Here is an 8,128-nt window from a genome sequence, read left to right as displayed (position 1 = left end):
TTACAAATAAATAACAACAAGAAAATGAGTTAAAATTACTAATAACATTTTTCATTAGCTTATTGGTAAACACAAGAATAAAACTTTGAGTTTTTCCATTTGCATACATTTTATGTTCAACAGATAAAATATTTATTAATCTAACTGTTAGTTTTCATTAGCTACAAGGACACAGGTTCTTCAGACTAGTTTGGAAATAAAAATAAGCTTGAGTCGACATACCTTTATATCGAGGTGGAATAGCTATTCCCCTATATTCCTTTCACTTTCTCCATTCTGGACTAATATTTCTTGCTAACTTATATTTTACCTGTCGGCTGAAGGACACTAAGACAAATGTTTGAATCTTATCACCACCTTGATAAAGAACTTGCATGGCATATATTCCGCCAAATTGTGGAAGGCCTGACACATATACATGGAGAAGGTATCATCCATCGTGATTTGACTCCTAATAACATATTTTTTTTATGCTAGCAATGATATCTAAATTGGGGATTTTGGTCTTGGTAAGAGACAATTGCTAGCTTATTTATTTGATTCTCTTGATTTAAGCTTTTCATTGAGGTAGAAACATTACATTACCACATTTCCTATTGCGTAATAGATGCTAATTTGCTGTAAATTGAGTAGAGAGAGTTGCATGGAGTTCTATGTGAAACACTAAAAGCTTTGAGGCTTATAATATAATCTGATTATAATATTTTTGAGCCTACCTTTTGCACACTTCACAAAATGCATCTCTTTAAGGTGGTTTTGTCATTCGAATTCCTATAATTTATTGAAATAATTTTGCAGGGACATTATACGCAATAGGCAAATTTGCAAAATTAGTGTTGTATGTACGTGGGTGGTGAAATTGGTCCCATAACTATGAGCCTGATAATTTTAATCCTTTACGTTTAAAATTTGTATCAATTTTGGTCCTTCCGACCAAAAATGATCGAAAATTAACAAATTAAATTGGGGATTAGGGCTCCGGCGTCAAATGGACATTACTTACATAGTCAGCATCCTACGTGGGGATGCTGACGTGATAAATACTAGTTAACCACCACCAAGCCGGTCACTGGAATTTTTTTCGGCACTTCTCCGGCCACGCGTACCACCATTGAACTCGCTGTCCTACGCTGATTCCAAGCCTATAGCATGTGTTTCAATTGGAGTTCAAACTTGCCCCCAATTGTTGATTATAGTCTTATCCTAAAACCTAAATTTATTTTCTTTCTCTTCTCAATTCGCCAGCTTCCGACCTATCCACTTTTTGAGACCACCACCAATCAACTCTCCATCCTCCGGCGAGTTGATTGCACCAAAGGCCATCCATTTTCGTCAACTATCCGATCGGTTCTCTTCTTTTTATTTGCGCCACTTTTTCACCGCGCCCACCATTGGTTTGTCTGTCATATCTCCGTCACAAGCGATCATCTTGCCGACGGACCAACACCCTTATGTTTGCTTCTCATGGCGCATACATCCCTCCGATTAGTTTCTGTCAACGATACATCCACGTTATGGCCTCATCATCGGTTGACTTCTCCTATATGTTTTAATTTAGTGGCAATTTTAGGCCTATATATTTTAATTTAATTGCAATTTCGGTACTTCTAATCAAAATTACTAGTCAGCAACCACGTAAGATGCCACGTGTTTAAGTTGAGACCAGTTGGCAATCAAAACCGTAAGCCCCAATTTGTCCGGTTAATTTTCAGATAATTTTGGCTGGAAGAACCAAAATTGCTACTAAATGAAAACATATAGGACTAAAATTGTTAGTTCCGTAGTTACAGGACTAATTTTGCCACCCCTTATAATTACAGGACTAATTTTGCATTTTTGTTCAATTGTTTTATTTTGCTTTAGAGCGGTTACCCCACATGCATGTCTTGTGGTGTTCTATGTGAATGTTGCTTTAAAATTTCATCAAATTACTTAAATGAGAGAAAAATGTTGACCAACTACCTAAAAGACCATTACTGATTCTCGAGGATATCTTGGATAGTCAACTTTAGATGGGGAAGTATGTTATAGATTTCTAGTGAAGTAGCTAAGTAAGCCAACTATCAAGAGTACAGGACCTGACATAGAAGCACATGTTAATTGATCAATATGCTCATCAGAATGTTTCAATTGCTCAATTATTGATAAAAATAAGACAATAGTACCCCCACATATTACCTTCAACTCTCAAGTCAAGTTTGTCTATGCTCCACCTATTTTATATAGGAATAACTAAAAAAACATAATGCTTAACCTCATATTCTTCTGCAGTGACGGTGAAGTCTGTTGTTGGCATATTGGTATAACAGAGTACGGACCATTAATTTACTCAAATGCATAAACCAATAACTCATACTAAATGATAAGTTTGCAAGCAACATCAGAAGCACATCCATCTTTCTTCACATGCACCACATATCAGATCGATGGAAGCTGTGGAGTCAACTGGCAAATTTGTAACTGTAGTGAGGAATACAAGATACAGGGAGTAAGGATGATTGCGAGCACAATAAGCTACTAAATGATCATAAGAATATATCCCAACACTAGCGATATCCTACTAGCTAAAATCTTTGCAATAGCCAGCAGTTAAATAGGTAAAAAACATTGCATCATCAAGAACAGATGTTCTACTTGGAAGAAACCAACCTTATTTTAGTTGTTTTACTTAATTTTAGCTCTGATATGTTCATCCAATTGCCTTCATTATAGATTTATGAGTTCAAGGATTGAGACAACTCAACATCAAGTATGTTAAAAAGAAAAGATAATAAGCTCATTTCTTACACTAATAGTGATTGGTGTCACCTCATGAACACACAAGTACATCTAACTATGTATTTTTCTCAGGTACAAAAGTAATTTCACGTGCATTAGAAAAGCAAAAGAGCCTTCCGCTATTATTAGAAAAAACAAAATATATTTCTGCCACTAACGCTATTCAAGGAGTTGTTTTGCTCAGAGAAATATCCATAGAAGTTAAAAGGCAATACACTCCTGGCTCCCGCAATGATTTTCTCCGACAATATGCCAACTATTGCAGTGATGAAAACCTAGTTTACCCCTCTCAAAAAAAAAAAAAAAAAAACAACCTAGTTTACCATGCCAGGTCAATAGCATATTTAACTTTGTCATTATTTCAAAGAAGTCTCCTTAAGGATCACGAAATCTAAATGGAGAGCTTGAAAGCAAAAAAACATTTAGCACAATAGCTTAACTAAAGTTGTCATGGTCCAGAAACATTCAACAATTCTATAGAGACACTTGAGCTACAAATGGAGAGAGAATCCTAAAGATAATTTGTAATTCAAAATTTTCCAGTATAATACATGGCACAAGCAAAATTATCCAATTAAGATGAATCACTTGAACGTGATGAGAATGCAGTCATCATGCGTGGAAGTGTTGAGAAATGAGCTTGAACATTCTTCGCCAATCAAACTCCCAGACACTCCACCTATAAGGCATGTTTTCATGCCTCCAAGCCAATTTGAAGATGCGCATCTTGCCAAGATTTCCACAATGCATTAGCTTTAACCAAGAGGGATACGCATGGAATTATTTACTTGCACACTAGGATATGTTTCTAATAATGGTTTTATATCATTCTGTAATATCAACCACACCGAAAAGAAACCATGCTCAGTGAAAGAAATATTTCTTTTAGCATCTCAGAGAAAATTTTCGAAGTTTCACTGAAACTGCTATTAAAAAGCGTGTCATATGATTTTGATTGACATATTTTACCCTCCTATTTATCCAATCTCCCTTTCAACTATATATTTGAATCCAAAAGCCCCAACCATTTTCAATTACTCATTACTATATCTATGTCGCTATTTAATCATATCAGTTTGAGATGCCATTCATTATGTTCCATACAAGTAACTAACAGAGCATAACCTTTGATTACAAATCAGATCTCCACCTTCTATGACACAGACAATTAGGTTTTTAGTTCTGCTGTGATGCAGATAAGATCATATGTTGTATTAAAAAAAGGAACTATGATACATGATTAAACTTAACTTCTTGCTTGCTAATATTAATTAGTATTTGGATCTTTTGTTACTATAAGTTTGTTAGGTATTAAATCTGCTTATATTAATTTATTTTGAAAAATTATGACGCAATACATACAAGGTTGACAGGTCAACGCAGTGATAGAATAAGAGTATGGTATTTAATTAATAATCATAACTACATTTCATTTCAAATGTTTACATGATGGGATTCTATCTCAACTCCCTAAAAAATGAGGCAGGATATAAATGACTAAAATTGATGGCCAAAGCATTATCTAGTTAGCATATGCGTTCATTCAATCTTAGCACAAGCACACTGAGCTAATTAAAGTGTACCTGATATAGTATCATCTAATTGCTGCTGGTTAATTTCCTCGCTTGTTGAAATTCCAACCTAAACATAAAAGTAGCAATGTGTCGTTATATACAGAGCAGGAATTGCTTTCCCGATGTTGTAAGTGGTTGAAAACAACATACCACAAAAACAAGGTGCACATCCCCTCTTGCAGCATTAACATAGTCCAATATATCTACTAACTTGCGAGAATTCCTTGAAATGCCTAGAATCAAAATTGCAGGAACTTTAATCATATGTGCATGAAATGGAATGAATAATCCAATTACTTCAAAAGCACAACCTATTATACGAGAATTGGCAGGTAAATGTCGAGTGACGGGTTCCTGAATAACACTCATCAAAGTTTCATTTGTGTCATTTGTGCGTATACGAGACTTCTGGAGTAACTCCACTACATCAATTCCATAAATCAAGCTCATGTGAAGGACTATTTAACCAATAAAGGAGAAAACAAAGAGGAAATGAAGTAACGTTTTCAAGATTTTTGATAAACAGTGAAGAAAAATCAAACAATAAGAGAGAGAGAGAGAGAGAGAGAGAGAGAGAGAAAATAAATAAATAGATAAGACTAATAGTCTGATAAGATTATGTCACTAGATTGACTCACACATGAGGCCACTAAAGCGAGGCAATTTTCTTGGAATTCGAACACGTGGTTTAACTTCAAATAGCGCTCCATCTGCAATTTTCACATAAATAGCCCCTAATCAAGCAATACTTGTTAAGTGGGCTATCTAGAATTGCTTTTAGAGCCTGCATATCATATTGTAACGAATTAATCTTATAATAATTATAGGAGGAAAAAGAAAAAAAATAAAAAAAATATATATATAACACTATTGCCTTGATCTTAAATAATTTGACAGTTGCTCTACTTTTCTACATTAATTTAATTGACACAACTTGAGCACTCCCCACTCCCCAGTACTGCAAAACTAATTTTCATGGCAGCAACGCTAAAGTGCACTATTTAGTCCTTTTTCAAATTGTTTTAAGAGAATCACTGCTGTATCTGCAGGTCTCCAGTCAAGCTTGTTATAATATTGACTATAAGCCAACTTGATCTTTCAACACATTTGCATTCTCAAAATAGAATACCAAGTTACCAACAAGAAAGTAACCCTGCCAAAATACGAATGGCAGATAAAGATAACAGGTTTAGAAAAGTTCTAGCAAAAAACAAAAACTTGGTCATTGTGCATCTCATTAAATAGAAAAGAGAAAAATACACAAACCACGTGTGCGATCTGAGACATGTAATCATTGGGATTTTTATTCTGTCGTAGAAGAGCTTCTTCATCGTCAATCCCATTCGCGACTACCCACTTCTTCAATAATATAGAAATATAGGGAAATTTCATATTTAAGGAGATGATATATTAAACAATCAAATATTTTAGTAAAATAACAAAAATACCTTTGTAATAAAAGCTTTTCTGATGGCAGCATTGTCAAGGATGAAGAAAATCCTAGGTTTCTGATTATGGGACTCAATAGGGACTTGACGTGTGAAGTGCTCTCTCACTTCTTCTTCACAAGAAGTTTTTTCTATTTTTCTCTTCTTCCCTACACACAAGCGAGATGAACAAGCTCTTAAACCCTCCATCTTTCTCAACTCACTGTTGCCGCCAAGATGTGGACTTCTTCTCAACCTGAAAGCATTTAGTGAAAATCATTGGAAGTGAGATGAAAAAATAAAAGCTGAAAACTGTTTTGCAGTTAAAAAGTGAAAAAGAGAGTTTCATGGTAGCAATTCGGAGGAGAAATTATTTATAAAATGTAAAAAAAAAATTGCAAACTAGGGTGAATTTCAAATTTTTATAGATATGGGCAGTACCGTGTTCTCAAATCACGGTGATGACCATTTTTTTAAAAAAAACAAATTTAAATTTTATGTCACCGCTATCATAGATCATGATGACACTTTTTGTAATTAAAAAAAAAAGCGAGAGGAAACACAATTTGAAATCAAGGTTCTTAGCAGAAAATAAAAAGAAAAATTTGGTCAAAGCATGAAAAATTAAAATATTAGGATCTCAGTGAATTGAAATGAGCAAACTTGGTCCGAATCGTCGGGACGAGACGATTCGAACGGTGGTGGTCCCAAGCCGTGATTCAATCTGATGCGGAGAAACAACTGGAAACAGCTTCAGCGCAAACGTTCACAACGAAAAAGCTTCAAATTTTCAGATCTCAACAAATGCTTGATGAAATTGAGCAACGCTGGTCATGTTGGAATCGTCTGACGAGAGGATTCGAACGACGGTGGTCTCAGGTCGTGATTCGTCCTGATGGCGGAGAAATGACTGCAAACAGCATCAGCACGAATGTTTTCGACGGAAAAATCTCCAAATTTTCAGATCTCAATAAATCCTTAATAAAATTGAGCAAGGCTGGTCTCGTTAGAACCCTTAGATCGAGGCGAGTCTAATGGTGGTGGTCCACTATCGTGGGTCGCGCCGGTGGGGGCGAATCAGCAGTGGGGTGGTGCAGTGGTCGTGTTAAAAGGTCTACAGTTGATAAAATTTGAAATTGTTTGAGGGGATATGTCCATCTGATCAAGGGGAGTCGAATGGTATGTGTGGCGGCCAACAACTCACCGTGACGGTGCTGGAATTTTAGAGAGAAGGTGGTGGCGATTTCGAGGGCAACACAACAGTTTTTCTTTTTTTTTTTTATTACAAATGTGTGATCGCAGTTATCTATAATAAATTAAAATTCACCCTAATTTATCAAATATTTTTTTTTTACATTTTTTAAATAATTTATAATTTGGGACTATGTATTGCTAGAGAAGTAATTAAAAAGAGAGGGTTCCAACAACTATTCCTTTGGCAGAAATCAAAGGTTTCTATTCTTTTTGACTAACTGAAAGATGGATTTTGGATCAAAAGGTATAAAAACAAAAAAGGCAGCATCCACGGAATCCAAGAATAAAGAGTCCAACATCGGAGAATGTTAGAAAAAGAGGGAAGATAACAAAACTACAAAGTGCTTAGAGAAGAGGTTTAAGCGACTCACTCATACTTGAGTAAGTAAAATATATTAAGATTTTTCCCTGGATTTTCTGGGACCGGTATAACCATATTCATGAACAAGAAAGCCTTTTGCATGCACATCCATTGGGGAAGATTATATTCAACAATAATAACAGGCCAACAACTGTAAGGAGTACTAGAATTCCCAAATGGACTGAAACCATCTGTGCATAACACAAGCCGCACATTACGTGCATCTGAGACAAATCATGTGAGTGCGATCGGAATGTTTCTATGCCTCTCCATGAGATGGATGTGCCATAAAGGCTACAATGATTATTTGAATGTCATGTCATATGCTCACAGGTGTAGTTAGATGCATATAGCCTTTTGAGCCTAGGCATCAAAGGCAAATAACACAACACCTTGAAGGGTACTTTTTCCTTGATCCTGCCTTGATTGGCTTATATCGAGGATGATAACATATAGGGCATTCTTGAAGGCTCTTGTTCTCTTTGTAATACAATACGCAATTGTTTACAAAAGAATCAATTTTTTCGTAACCTAAACCAAGTTTACCTAGGTGTTTTTTGGTCGTGTAGAAGTTATCTGGCAACTTTGCATCTTCAGACAACATGCAGTTGACTCCAAGTCGATCATAGCAAGTTTCAGTTAAATTGTACTTTGATAGAACCTCTCTCTCCTCTAACTCTCAAGTTGAGACCTCTCTCTCTTCTAACTCTCTCTCTCTCTCGGCGGCGGGAAGA

General features: G+C 35.6%; 1 pseudogene across 1 annotated transcript; it reads right to left on the bottom strand.

The window, feature by feature from the left end:
• Positions 1-2,257: 2,257 nt before the first annotated feature.
• Positions 2,258-5,989, bottom strand: LOC148789343 (uncharacterized; annotated as a pseudogene). Its single transcript, XR_016067934.1, has 7 exons — positions 5,801-5,989; positions 5,619-5,711; positions 4,991-5,136; positions 4,664-4,774; positions 4,503-4,585; positions 4,362-4,419; positions 2,258-2,460 (listed from the first exon to the last, which is right to left on the bottom strand). The product of XR_016067934.1 is annotated as an uncharacterized LOC148789343 (transcript).
• Between the last annotated feature and the right edge of the window lie 2,139 nt (positions 5,990-8,128).

Source organism: Sesamum indicum, linkage group LG1 (genome assembly GCF_026168435.1).
Source record: "Sesamum indicum cultivar Baizhima isolate 11 linkage group LG1, ASM2616843v1, whole genome shotgun sequence".
Classification (NCBI taxonomy): Eukaryota; Viridiplantae; Streptophyta; class Magnoliopsida; order Lamiales; family Pedaliaceae; genus Sesamum; species Sesamum indicum.
The sequence above is the reverse complement of the archived record's forward strand: the minus strand, read 5'-3'. Positions and strand labels throughout refer to the sequence as shown.